Source organism: Hyla sarda, unplaced genomic scaffold (genome assembly GCF_029499605.1).
Source record: "Hyla sarda isolate aHylSar1 unplaced genomic scaffold, aHylSar1.hap1 scaffold_308, whole genome shotgun sequence".
NCBI classification, from domain to species: Eukaryota; Metazoa; Chordata; class Amphibia; order Anura; family Hylidae; genus Hyla; species Hyla sarda.
In genome coordinates, this window is record NW_026609803.1 from 27325 (window position 1) to 43506 (window position 16182).

Here is a 16182-nt window from a genome sequence, read left to right on the forward strand (position 1 = left end):
GATAGATCTGAGAAGGTTATAAGGTCATTCCTTCAGTAATGGATCTGAGTAGGTTATGAGGTCATTCCTTCAGTGATAGATCTGAGAAGGTTATATATAATGTCATTCCTTCAGTGATGGATCTGAGTAGGTTATGAGGTCATTCCTTCAGTGATAGATCTGAGAAGGTTATATATAATGTCATTCCTTCAGTGATGGATCTGAGTAGGTTATGAGGTCATTCCTTCAGTGATAGATCTGAGAAGGTTATATATAATGTCATTCCTTCAGTGATGGATCTGAGAAGGTTATGAGGTCATTCCTTCAGTGATAGATCTGAGAAGGTATAAGGTCATTCCTTCAGTGATAGATCTGAGAAGGTTATATATAATGTCATTCCTTCAGTGATGGATCTGAGAAGGTTATTAGGTCATTCCTTCAGTGATAGATCTGAGTAAGTTATGAGGTCATTCCTTCAGTGATGGATCTGAGAAGGTTATGAGGTCATTCCTTCAGTGATGGATCTGAGAAGGTTATGAGGTCATTCCTTCAGTGATAGATCTGAGAAGGTTATATATAATGTCATTCCTTCAGTGATGGATCTGAGTAGGTTATGAGGTCATTCCTTCAGTGATAGATCTGAGAAGGTTATATATAATGTCATTCCTTCAGTGATGGATCTGAGAAGGTTATGAGGTCATTCCTTCAGTGATGGATCTGAGAAGGTATAAGGTCATTCCTTCAGTGATGGATCTGAGAAGGTATAAGGTCATTCCCTCAGTGATGGATCTGAGAAGGTATAAGGTCATTCCTTCAGTGATAGATCTGAGAAGGTTATATATAATGTCATTCCTTCAGTGATGGATCTGAGTAGGTTATGAGGTCATTCCTTCAGTGAGGGATCTGAATAGGTTATGAGGTCATTCCTTCAGTGATGGATCTGGGAAGGTTATAAGGTCATTCCTTCAGTGATGGATCTGAGTAGGTTATGAGGTCATTCCTTCAGTGATGGATCTGAGAAGGTTATAAGGTCATTCCTTCAGTAATTGATCTGAGTAGGTTATGAGGTCATTCCTTCATTGATGGATCTGAATAGGTTATAAGGTCATTCCTTCAGTGATGGATCTGAGAAGGTTATGAGGTCATTCCTTCAGTGATGGATCTGAGTAGGTTATGAGGTCATTCCTTCAGTGATGGATCTGAGTAGGTTATGAGGTCATTCCTTCAGTGATGGATTTGAGAAGGTTATGAGGTCATTCCTTCAGTGATGGATTTGAGAAGGTTATGAGGTCATTCCTTCAGTGATAGATCTGAGTAAGTTATGAGGTCATTCCTTCAGTGATGGATCTGAGTAAGTTATAAGGTCATTCCTTCAGTGATGGATCTGAGTAGGTTATGAGGTCATTCCTTCAGTGATGGATCTGAGTAGGTTATGAGGTCATTCCTTCAGTGATGGATCTGAGAAGGTTATAAGGTCATTCCTTCAGTGATGGATCTGAGAAGGTTATGAGGTCATTCCTTCAGTGATGGATCTGAGAAGGTTATAAGGTCATTCCTTCAGTGATGGATTTGAGTAGGTAATGTCATTCCTTCAGTGATGGATTTGAGTAGGTTATGAGGTCATTTCTTCAATGATGGATCTGGGTGGGATCGTTACAGCTTTTTAAAAAATATATTTAAAAGAAGATTTTTCATCCTGTCTCAACATCCAGTGATTTGGTCTGCAAGCTCGATAATGAAATCTGGGTTCAGCATTGATCAGTCTATGAAATGGAAATAAAGCAGCAAAAATTCATAATAGATAAGACTTACAGCAACAAAAGATCACTATGAACACAGACCAGGCATTACAGGGGAAAGAGATAGAGACGGCAATTCTAAATAACATCACTGCTCTCCAGATATCATATATATATTATACAGGAGGTGACATCACTGCTCTCCAGATATCATATATATATATATATATATATATATTATACAGGAGGTGACATCACTGCTCTCCAGATATCATATATATTATACAGGAGGTGACATCACTGCTCTCCAGATATCATATATATATATTATACAGGAGGTGACATCACTGCTCTCCAGATATCATATATATATATATATATATATATATATTATACAGGAGGTGACATCACTGCTCTCCAGATATCATATATATTATACAGGAGGTGACATCACTGCTCTCCAGATATCATATATATATATTATACAGGAGGTGACATCACTGCTCTCCAGATATCATATATATATATTATACAGGAGGTGACATCACTGCTCTCCAGATATCATATATATATATTATACAGGAGGTGACATCACTGCTCTCCAGATATCATATATATTATACAGGAGGTGACATCACTGCTCTCCAGATATCATATATATATTTATTATACAGGAGGTGACATCACTGCTCTCCAGATATCATATATATATTATACAGGAAGTGACATCACTGCTCTCCAGATATTATATATTATACAGGAGGTGACATCACTGCTCCCCAGATATCATATATATATTATACAGGAGGTGACATCACTGCTCTCCAGATATCATATATATATTATACAGGAAGTGACATTACTGCTCTCCAGATATCATATATATATATATATATATATATTATACAGGAGGTGACATCACTGCTCTCCAGATATCATATATATATATATTATACAGGAGGTGACATCACTGCTCTCCAGATATCATATATATATTTATTATACAGGAGGTGACATCTATATATATATATATATATATATATATATATATATATATATATATATATATATATAGATGTCACCTCCTGTATAACATATATATATATGATATCTGGAGAGCAGTGATGTCACCTCCTGTATAATATATATATATGATATCTGGAGAGCAGTGATGTCACCTCCTGTATAATATATATATATATATGATATCTGGAGAGCAGTGATGTCACCTCCTGTATAATATATATATATATATATATATATATATATATATATATATATATATATATATGATATCTGGAGAGCAGTAATGTCACTTCCTGTATAATATATATATGATATCTGGAGAGCAGTAATGTCACTTCCTGTATAATATATATATATATGATATCTGGAGAGCAGTGATGTCACTTCCTGTATAATATATATATGATATCTGGAGAGCAGTAATGTCACTTCCTGTATAATATATATATGATATCTGGAGAGCAGTGATGTCACCTCCTGTATAATATATATATATATATATATATATATATATGATATCTGGAGAGCAGTGATGTCACCTCCTGTATAATATATATATGATATCTGGAGAGCAGTAATGTCACTTCCTGTATAATATATATATGATATCTGGAGAGCAGTGATGTCACCTCCTGTATAATATATATATATATGATATCTGGAGAGCAGTGATGTCACCTCCTGTATAATATATATATATGATATCTGGAGAGCAGTGATGTCACCTCCTGTATAATATATATATGATATCTGGAGAGCAGTGATGTCACCTCCTGTATAATAAATATATATATGATATCTGGAGAGCAGTGATGTCACCTCCTGTATAATATATATATATATTATATCTGGAGAGCAGTGATGTCACCTCCTGTAAATATATATATATATATATATATATATGATATCTGGAGAGCAGTGATGTCACCTCCTGTATAATATTATATATATATGATATCTGGAGAGCAGTGATGTCACCTCCTGTATAATATATATATGATATCTGGAGAGCAGTGATGTCACCTCCTGTGTAATATATATATATGATATCTGGAGAGCAGTGATGTCACCTCCTGTATAATATATATATATGATATCTGGAGAGCAGTGATGTCACCTCCTGTATAATATATATATATAATGATATCTGGAGAGCAGTGATGTCACCTCCTGTATAATATTATATATATATATGATATCTGGAGAGCAGTGATGTCACCTCCTGTATAATATATATATGATATCTGGAGAGCAGTGATGTCACTTCCTGTATAATATATATGATATCTGGAGAGCAGTGATGTCACTTCCTGTATAATATATATATGATATCTGGAGAGCAGTGATGTCACCTCCTGTATAATATATATATATGATATCTGGAGAGCAGTGATGTCACCTCCTGTATAATATATATATATATATATATATATATATATATATATATATATATATATATATATATATATGATATCTGGAGAGCAGTGATGTCACCTCCTGTATAATATATATATGTGATATCTGGAGAGCAGTGATGTCACCTCCTGTATAATATATATATATATATATATATATGATATCTGGAGAGCAGTAATGTCACCTCCTGTATAATATATATATATGATATCTGGGAGCAGTGATGTCACCTCCTGTATAATATATATATGATATCTGGGGAGCAGTGATGTCACCTCCTGTATAATATATATATGATATCTGGAGAGCAGTGATGTCACCTCCTGTATAATATATATGATATCTGGAGAGCAGTGATGTCACCTCCTGTATAATCTATATATATGATATCTGGAGAGCAGTGATGTCACCTCCTGTGTAATATATATATATGATATCTGGAGAGCAGTGATGTCACCTCCTGTATAATATATATATGATATCTGGAGAGCAGTGATGTCACCTCCTGTATAATATATATATATGATATCTGGAGAGCAGTGATGTCACCTCCTGTATAATATATATATATATGATATCTGGAGAGCAGTGATGTCACCTCTGTATAATATATATATATATGATATCTGGAGAGCAGTGATGTCACCTCCTGTATATATATATATATATGATATCTGGAGAGCAGTGATGTCACCTCCTGTATAATATATATATGATATCTGGAGAGCAGTGATGTCACTTCCTGTATAATATATATGATATCTGGAGAGCAGTGATGTCACTTCCTGTATAATATATATATGATATCTGGAGAGCAGTGATGTCACCTCCTGTATAATATATGGAGAGCAGTGATGTCACTTCCTGTATAATATATATATGATATCTGGGGAGCAGTGATGTCACCTCCTGTATATATATATATATATATATATATATATATATATATATATATATGATATCTGGAGAGCAGTGATGTCACTTCCTGTATAATATATATGATATCTTTAGAGCAGTGATGTCACCTCCTGTATAAAATATATATATGATATCTGGAGAGCAGTGATGTCACCTCCTGTATAATATATATATGATATCTGGAGAGCAGTGATGTCACCTCCTGTATAATATATATATATGATATCTGGAGAGCAGTGATGTCACCTCCTCTATAATATATATATATATGATATCTGGAAAGCAGTGATGTCATCTCCTGTATAATATATATATGATATCTGGAGAGCAGTGATGTCACCTCCTGTATAATATATATATATATATATATATATATATATATATATATATATATATATATATATATATATGATATCTGGAGAGCAGTGATGTCACCTCCTGTATAATATATATGATATCTGGAGAGCAGTGATGTCACCTCCTGTATAATATATATGATATCTGGAGAGCAGTGATGTCACCTCCTGTATAATATATATATGTGATATCTGGAGAGCAGTGATGTCACCTCCTGTATAATATATATATATATGTGATATCTGGAGAGCAGTGATGTCACCTCCTGTATAATATATATATATATATATATATATATATATATATATATATATATATATGATATCTGAGGAGCAGTGATGTCACCTCCTGTATAATATATATGATATCTGGAGAGCAGTGATGTCACCTCCTGTATAATATATATATGTGATATCTGGAGAGCAGTGATGTCACCTCCTGTATAATATATATATATATGATATCTGGAGAGCAGTGATGTCACCTCCTGTATAATATAATATTATACAGGAGGTGACATCACTGCTCTCCAGATATCATATATACTATACAGGAGGTGACATCACTGCTCCCCAGATATCATATATATTATACAGGAGGTGACATCACTGCTCTCCAAATATCATATATATATTATACAGGAGGTGACATCACTGCTCTCCAGATATCATATATATTATACAGGAAGTGACATCACTGCTCTCCAAATATCATATATATATTATACAGGAGGTGACATCACTGCTCTCCAGATATCATATATATTATACAGGAGGTGACATCACTGCTCTCCAGATATCATATATATTATACAGGAGGTGACATCACTGCTCTCCAGATATGATATATATATATATATTATACAGGAGGTGACATCACTGCTCTCCAGATATCATATATATATATATTATACAGGAGGTGACATCACTGCTCTCCAGATATCATATATATATTATACAGGAGGTGACATCACTGCTCTCCAGATATCATATATATTATACAGGAGGTGACATCACTGCTCTCCAGATATCATATATAAATATTATACAGGAGGTGACATCACTGCTCTCCATATATTATACAGGAGGTGACATCACTGCTCTCCAGATATCATATATATATTATACAGGAAGTGACATCACTGCTCTCCAGATATCATATATATTATACAGGAAGTGACATCACTGCTCTCCAGATATCATATATATATTATACAGGAGGTGACATCACTGCTCTCCAGATATCATATATATATATATATACAGGAGGTGACATCACTGCTCTCCAGATATCATATATATATTATACAGGAGGTGACATCACTGCTCTCCAGATATCATATATATATTATACAGGAGGTGACATCACTGCTCTCCAGATATCATATATATATTATACAGGAGGTGACATCACTGCTCTCCAGATATCATATATATATTATTGTCAGGGTCCGGACTAGCAGCTGGTGAAGACACTGGAGGTGGATCCCCTGTACCAGAGAGGCGATGACGCGGGCCGTACTGGGGAATCGGTTCTAAGCCGTTATTGGTGTTCACCAGAGCCCGCCGCAAAGCAGGATGGACTTGCTGCGGCAGTAACTACCAGGTCGTGTTCCCCAGTAGCGACTCGACCTCTCTGGCAGCTGAGACTGGCGCGGTACACAAGGACTAGACAGAGGCGAGGTCAGACGTAGCAGAAGGTCAGGGCAGGCAGCGAGGTTCGTAGTCAGGGGCAACAGCAGAAGGTCAAGGTACACAGGCTTGGGACACACTATAACGCTTTCTCAGGGCACAAGGCAACAAGATCCGGCAAGGACAGGAAGGGGAAGTGGGTTTTTATGTGTTCAGAACTGATTGGGCCAGGCACCAATTAGTGGTGCACTGGCCCTTTAAATTTCATAGAGCCGGCGCGCGCGCCCTAGAGAGCGGGGCCGCGCGCATCGGGAGGGCAGTGAAGGAGGACGTGGAGGGTGAGAGACACGGGACGCGATCCGAGAGTGGGCACGTCCCGCACCTCGGATTGCGTCCCCTCCGAGAACATGGACGCAGCGCTCGCGGTCAGCGGTGCCGACCGGAGCGCTGCATACAGAAGCACGCCGCGAGCGCTCCGGGGAAGCAGCGGGACCCGGAGCGCTCGGCGTGACAATTATACAGGAGGTGACATCACTGCTCTCCAGATATCATATATATATATATATTATACAGGAGGTAACATCACTGCTCTCCAGATATCATATATATATTATACAGGAGGTGACATCACTGCTCCCCAGATATCATATATATATATATATTATACAGGAGGTGACATCACTGCTCCCCAGATATCATATATATATATAATATTATACAGGAGGTGACATCACTGCTCTCCAGATATAATATATATATTATACAGGATGTGACATCACTGCTCTCCAGATATCATATATATATTATACAGGAGGTGACATCACTGCTCTCCAGAAATCATATATATATATATATATATTATACAGGAGGTGACATCACTGCTCTCCAGATATCATATATATATATATTATACAGGAGGTGACATCACTGCTCTCCAGATATCATATATATATATATATATTATACAGGAGGTGACATCACTGCTCTCCAAATATCATATATATATATATATTATACAGGAAGTGACATCACTGCTCTCCAGATATCATATATATATTATACAGGAAGTGACATCACTGCTCTCCAGATATCATATATATTATACAGGAAGTGACATCACTGCTCTCCAGATATCATATATATATATTATACAGGAGGTGACATCACTGCTCTCCAGATATCATATATATATATATCATACAGGGGGTGACATCACTGCTCTCCAGATATCATATATATATATATATATATATATATATATATATATATATATATATATATATAAAAGGGGTTAGTACTTTCCTCAGGGAGAGGACACCTCTTCAGGTGTAACGGAGATTCAGGTTAGGCCATTTAGCACTCCGCAGGCATTCTGGGTAGGGGAATATGTAAAGCAGCTCATTACACAACCTTTTCAGGTAGTGTTCCCTGGTATCAGCTTAGCTCCTGTTAAGGAATATAAAAAGCTGAACGGGATATATGCCAAGCCAGACTACTCCCCGGATATATGCCAAGTAGTCTGGCTTGGCATATATCCCGTTCAGCTTTTTATATTCCTTAACAGGAGCTAAGCTGATACCAGGGAACACTACCTGAAAAGGTTGTGTAATGAGCTGCTTTACATATTCCCCTATATATATATATATATATATATATATATATTATACAGGAGGTGACATCACTGCTCTCCAGATATCATATGTGTTTAGGCCTGCGCAGCTGGCCTGAGTTTGTGGGGGGAGCGGGCTGCTTTAAGAACCCACGGCGGCGTCACATCCAAGCGCCGCGGGTTCTTCGATCCTTCAGTTCCGGGTGTCAGCTGATTCCCGTTCAAACTGACCGGAAGTCGGCATCTACACGTGTGCACGGAGCAGCGCTTCGGGTGGTGAGTTGCTGGGGACGCCGGGAGTCGCGTTGTCGGGCCGCCTGGTTTCCGTTGCGCCATATGGTTAGCCCGGCAACCTCCCGACTCACCCAGCATATGCTTTGTGATACTCAATTGCGGGTATGTTACCATTTTGCAGCCATGCCGGGCCGCTAGTCACGCTAACCTACCGCCCTAATAAGCGGGGTACAGCGGACTCCTGGCCTGCATGTCGGCCCTGGGATGTCATGTTCTTGTGTTTAGGGCAGGGGTAGCTCACCTGCCACAGGGCTGCATTGTCCCGGTGGGTACGCTATCCCGTATCACCGCGCCCCACTGCTCACAAACAATGCAGGCACTTAATGTTATGATACGTCACTCTCTGTCGCAGTAATTGCTGTCCTACACGCACCTGGCTCCGTAACCTCATCTGCCCATATCTCAATCATTCATTCCTAACGATGCAGGGTGGCGACTACTGTCTTATCATTATGTTTATGGCATAGTGTCTACCATGCGATGTGTGGTTTATTTTAATACTGGTCAATTTTTCAAAAACAAATAAATGATTGAATATAAAATTTATAAATAAAGATAGGGGGTAGGTATGTGTATGGGTGTGCATGTGTGCACATACAGGTCGTATATGTGTATGTATTTATGCATGTATATGTATATATTTATACATATCATAAAAAATAAAAATAAAAAGTAGTGTATCATAACAGCAGTATGCATGGATAGGTGTTAGACACGTGAATCACTGTCTTACTTGCGGTGTTGCTCGGTATAACCGCGGCAGGGGTAACCTCTATTGCACAAACGATCTTGTACGTTCATTTTCATTTTGCGCATACAAGCATTCCAGTCTTGTTTCACAAGTCGCATAGTTCTAACAGTAGGTAGTTTCAGTACGAAGCTGTGCACGTCAGTCACACGACACTCTTGTTTATCATAGGTCATGTTCGTTGTCTGCTTCTGAGATCTTCATAGCAACTTACCAATATTAGGTTTAGTACTTCACTTACAGGAATGTTGTCGGGGGTTTCAGTCACTACAACATGTCAATTTAGTTCACAGGTCTGTGTCAACCAGTGTCTTCAGTCAGTGTCTTTGGTCAGAGATCGTTAATTGGCAAGTGGTTATATTCAGGTATGTTCTAGTGCTTTTGTTAGCTGGGGCCTCCTTTTTCTGTTCATAGTTAGGAATACTTTCTGTTACAGGTTGCATTGTCTGGTCTTACTCGGTTCAAGATTCCTATAAGGTCCAGGTATGCTCCGTTCTTTGGTTTCTTGGTGGTTTGTACATAGTTAATACGGACATTTCTGCATAGATCCGGTTGTGTCCTGAACAAACACCAAGTTCCGGTCCTGCTCTCTCTCATCCTTCTACCATCTTAAGGTCAGGTACGTAAGTTAGGTAGGTTTAGCCTGGTGCTCTTTGTTGTAGCTTATACCTGGTCTCTGTTTCAGCTTCTGACCCAGCGTTTTGGAGTGTCTGGGTTCTCAAGTATCTTGTCTCATCGGTTGTCATTGCATCGGGTCACCACTCAGCATTTCTCGTATCCTTTCCTGATAGGTTGCGCAGGCTTAAGGTATGTCAATTCAGATTTCTCTAGTAGGTTCCTCTTATATTCTGGGTTAAGGTGAAGTCGCATGTCATGTTTATTCCAGGTTGTGCCAAGACCTGCCTCCGGTAAGAGTGTTTCAATTTCATATTAAGTAACCACCTCATGAACCTGACACGCCTTCAGGTTGTGATTACTTATTTCCTTCGGTGCACTTAATCCAGTTCACTAGTCACGTACTTCATAGTACAGGGTGTTGTTGGTGAACTTCTGGTTGATCCATTTAGTGCACGTGTCACTAACATAGTTGTTAGGCCCCTTACGCATCAGTCCGGTATCCGACACGTCTTCGGATGTTTTGCCCCCTTTTAGTGTTACTGGCTAATAGGTGAGTAGGTGAGATAAGTCATGGTGTTGGTGGCAGAGTGGTCTATGGCTAGTATAGCCTGGCACTGAGTTTATTAGGTCTGTTCCGGGCCTGCATGATGTTGCATGTTATGTTCAGTTCTAAGGTTGCATCAAGACATCAATCTCGGGTAAGAATACCAGTCGCTCAGATTAAGTAGTCACCTCATGAACCTGACACGCCTTCAGGTTGTGGCTACTTAAAATGTTTTTGGTGCACCTATTTCAAGTCATAAGTCACGTAGTAGTAAATAGTACAGAGTGTATTGGTTGAGCGGTAGTCGTTTTCACTCATCACTAACGCATGTTTGATAAGCCCCCTACGCATACGAACCATTGTCTGACACGCCCTCGCATGTTCTGTCACCCTTTATAGGTTGTTTTGGGTGGATAAGTGAATAGGTGAAGTGAGTTGTGGTGTTGGTAGCAGTTCAGTCTAGGCTCAGAGATTCACTGCAGTTTGGTTTTGATCGTTTCAGAATGTCTCACGCCTCCGACATAGAGGACTCCGCTTCGGTGCTGGAAAACGCAGCCAAAACTTCTGAGCATGCCAGTCTTCCCTCCTTAAGAACATGGACTGTGCCGAAACTCACTGCTGAGTTGGTCAAGAGGGGTATACCCTTCCCGGCCTCTGCCCGTAAGGCAGAATTATATAGGATCTTGACAAATGAGGCTGCAGGGCTTAACCCTGAGGAAGTTTCTATGTCCACCTTGCAGACTTCCCTCACGCAGCTACATGCCATGATTAATAATCTCACGTCTAACATGTCTAAAATGCAAAATAGGATGGACGCTATGGAGAACAGGGATGCCACAGCTACTTCACCGCCGGCTATAACCCTCCCTCCACCATTCCAGCCTCAAGCTAGCACCTCAGGTACTGCCTCTGCCGTCCCTCACATCGCGCCAGCCCACTTCATACCGGCTCACATAAAAAAAGGATATACTAGAAGGCAAAGAGGTCAATTTAGCTTTGTTATTGATAGCCACGCACGACCTGAGCGAAAACAAAACTATAGCCTGTGGTGATGTATCTGTCGTATTGAAGTCCAAAGACGTCAGGTTGAATAGGAAGTTAACCCTGTCAGAATTCATAATGGCTTTCAGCATATACCGTGATATTATATGCACGGTGAAACCTGAAAGAAGGGAGGAACTGGATCTATACCTGTACAAAATCACAGAGCTATAACATAAATTTGGAGGGTATTCCTTTTATGAGTATCACAAATCCTTTGCGGCCAAAGCCGCGGCCGCCCTCAGTCAGTTCAATTACAATGTCAACTGGGCAATTGTGGACACTGAGTTGTACTGCAATCATTTCGCGGGACTCAAGGCCCCGGTTTGCGCCAACTGTCATTCATCCTCCCACACCACAGAGTGGTGTGCCTCGGTGAACGAAGAAACTCCTCCTAGCACTTCAGCTGCTAGCCAGGCCAAGGGTCCCAAAACTTCAGGTTTAACAGATAAGTTGGGTAGGCCAATCCGGTATTTAGGAAAGTCGCAAATATGTAATAATTTTAATTACACGTCTTGCTCTTACAGCCAATGTAGACTCTTACATATTTGCTTCATCTGCTATAGAGCCCACCCTAAAACCGCATGTGGTCAAAAAATTGAAAAATCCTGACTAGCTGTGGTTGATACTGTCTTCCTGGGTCAGTTTTTGCAGGGCCATCCAGATCAGCAATTTGTGCAGCACTTATTATCTGGATTCCAGTCTGGTTTCCACACGGGTCTGGTGGCTCTGCCTGATATGACCTATGAATGCAGGAACCTAAAGTCAGCTCTGGCTGATCCTGTCACCGTATCGTCCCTTATTCAAGTTGAAGTAGACAAAGGTTTTGTGATTAGTCCATTTTCCCATTCCTGGAGAGTCAGTCCTGTTGGCCTTGTTACTGGCAAATTTAACAATAAAAAGTGGCTAATATATGATCTGTCTGCCCCGTATTCTTCCTCTGTCCTGAGTATTAACTCTTTAATTCCTGCGGATGAAGTCGCGTTAAAATACTCCTCTGTCGACGAGGCCATCGCCATCATTCTCTCCATGGGGCAGGGAGCATGGTTGTCTAAGGCTGACATCATGGACGCCTTTAAGCTCCTCCCCATTATGCCACAACAATGGAGATGGCACGGCATTCGTTGGCAGAGTCAGTATTATTTTGCCACCAAGCTGACGTTCGGTGCTCGAAGCAGTCCATGGCTATTCAACCGTTTCGCTTCGGCTTTACATTGGCTACTTGAAAACAGGTTCGATTGTAGGCACGTTATACACTACCTGGATGATTTTTTGCTAATCGAGCCACCCAACTCCATTCCTAGGGACTTAGACATCCTAAGAGCTGTATTCCATCAGCTAAAAGTGCCCGTGTCACCGACAAAGACCGAAGGCCCTTCAACAGTCATTACCTTCCTCGGAGTGGTGCTCGATTCGCAAAAGATGGAAGCCAGGCTCCCTGAAACTAAGCTACTTAGAATTAGAACTGCCATCCGCAATTTCAGAGACAACCCCCATATACCCAAGGTAGAACTGCAGTCTATCTTGGGGATGCTCAATTTCGCCATGCGGATCATCCCGCAAGGTCGCACCTTCATTTCCCGTCTTTTGAGCCTGCTTCCCTCTGCGCCCCAGCAGAATAGCATCATATACTTAGACCAACAAGCGTTGGCCGACCTGGCCATGTGGGAAGCAAGCATTCTTGACTGGTTGGAATGGCATATCTTTTTTCATACCGACAGTAGATAATCAGTCCCCCATGATTTTTTCTGACGCGGCTTCCACTTTGGGTTTCGCAGCAATCTGGGGCACTCACTGGTTCGCTGCGTCTTGGCCTACCGAGATTGCTCAGCTGGACGGTTTCACAAGCAACTCAGCAACCTTTGAGCTCTACACCATAGTGGCGGCAGCCCAGGTGTGGGGTCACGCTTGGAGGAAATCCACAGTTGTGTTTGTGTCAGACAACGCAGCTACAGTGGATATTTTGTTGAAAGGCCGATCTAGTTGTCCTCTTATCATGGCTTTAGCAAGGCGGTTAGTTTGGTTGTCTCTGCATCATGCATTTAACTTCACTTGCGCCCACATTAGCGGTGTTCAGAACATGGCAGCGGATGCCTTATCTAGAAATAATCTCTCCCGCTTCTTTCAGATAATACCAGAAGCAGATGTCCTAGGGGCCCAGGTCCCGCCTTACCATTTACTAATCCTGAACTGAACCTACATTTTCAAGCAGCACAACAATTGATCAATCAATCACTTTCTACCAACACTCAAAGAATCTATGATGCGGGTTGGAACTCGTTTACAAGATTCAAAGCCATGCACAATGAAAGTACAGTTGACTCTGTTCCGTTCATTTTAGCTTATATAGGGTTTTGGCACTTATCTCTGCATCTCTCATTTAATACCATCAAAAGCTATCTAGCGGGCATACAGTTCCATTTGTCCTTAACCAATCCCTATAGTCATTCTCTCTTTTCTTCTCGTCTAGTCAAGTCGGCCCTGAAGGGCATCCAGAGAAATGAGGTTCCCAACATTCCGGTAAGGCAACCTATTTCGGGGGAATGGTTCAGGAAATTGTCAGACATTCTCGATACCTTTCCATTTGGGTTTCGAGATAGTTTAATCTTAAAGGCAGCCTTATATCTTGGGTTTTATGGGTTCCTAAGGCCAGGTGAATTTACGTCTAGATCTACCAAGAGTCAGTGTCTCAAAGTCAACCAACTTAGGTTTGTTATAGACATTATGAGCTGTCCTTGCTTAACACTAACACCTCCCTACCCGGTCAGGTAACCATAGTTCGGTATTTCCCTACCACCCACAAGTGGTGCTCGGTTGCCGTATTCAATACTCTACTTAGCAATTGTGTTAGTTCTTCTCCGGAGAGTCCTCTGTTAAGTTTCAAGCATGATGTGCTAACCACTTCTCAATTCATTAAATATCTTCGCATTCTCATTAGGTCTCTTGGTGGAGATCCATCTGCTTTGACTGGCCATTCACTCAGAATCGGCGCTGCCACTGCCGCATCGAAAAACGGAATTCCAGCTCACGTCATAAAGAAATTGGGGCGCTGGAAATCGGGATGTTACATGCAATACATCCCTAACCCTCGTTCAGAGATGGCTAGTGCTTTTGAATCGTTGGTTTTGTAACTTTCTGTAATAAACGTACTTCATGCAATTATTGGGTTTTGCCCTCTTTTTCCAGGCATATTCTATACGCTGCAGTTATGGCACACCTCAGACTGCTGGCTAGGTAGGGGTTGGTATTCAGTAGGTTAGGTAGGCACGCTTCCCGAGCAGGAGCTACGACCACAAGTGTTTAGGCCTGCGCAGCTGGCCTGGGTTTGTGGGAGGAGCGGGCTGCTTTAAGAACCCACGGCGGCGTCACATCCAAGCGCCGCGGGTTCTTCGATCCCCACCCACCCTCCCTTAAGGTTCATTTATTCAGTCACAGGGTATGCCCTCTTTTTCCAGGCATATTCTATACGCTGCAGTTATGGCACACCTCAGACTGCTGGCTAGGTAGGGGTTGGTATTCAGTAGGTTAGGTAGGCACGCTTCCCGAGCAGGAGCTACGACCACAAATATATATTATACAGGAGGTGACATCACTGCTCTCCAGATATCATATATATATATTATACAGGAGGTGACATCACTGCTCTCCAGATATCATATATATATATTATACAGGAGGTGACATCACTGCTCTCCAGATATCATATATATATATTATACAGGAGGTGACATCACTGCTCTCCAGATATCATATATATATATTATACAGGAGGTGACATCACTGCTCTCCAGATATCATATATATATATTATACAGGAGGTGACATCACTGCTCTCCAGATATCGTATATATATATTATACAGGAGGTGACATCACTGCTCTCCAGATATCATATATATATTATACAGGAGGTCACATCACTGCTCTCCAGATATCATATATATATATTATACAGGAGGTGACATCACTGCTCTCCAGATATCATATATATATATATATTATACAGGAGGTGACATCACTGCTCTCCAGATATCATTATATATATATTATACAGGAGGTGACATCACTGCTCTCCAGATATCATATATATATATTATACAGGAGGTGACATCACTGCTCTCCAGATATCATATATATATATATTATACAGGAGGTGACATCACTGCTCTCCAGATATTGTATATATATATTATACAGGAGGTGACATCACTGCTCTCCAGATATCATATATATATATTATACAGGAGGTGACATCACTGCTCT

General features: G+C 40.4%; 1 long non-coding RNA gene across 1 annotated transcript; it reads left to right on the forward strand.

Annotated features, from left to right (window-relative positions):
- The first annotated feature begins 9975 nt into the window (after positions 1-9975).
- LOC130328485 (uncharacterized) lies at positions 9976-15070 on the forward strand. Its single transcript, XR_008872457.1, has 3 exons — positions 9976-10491; positions 14365-14440; positions 14859-15070. It is a non-coding gene; the product is annotated as an uncharacterized LOC130328485 (long non-coding RNA).
- The last annotated feature ends 1112 nt before the right edge of the window (positions 15071-16182 follow it).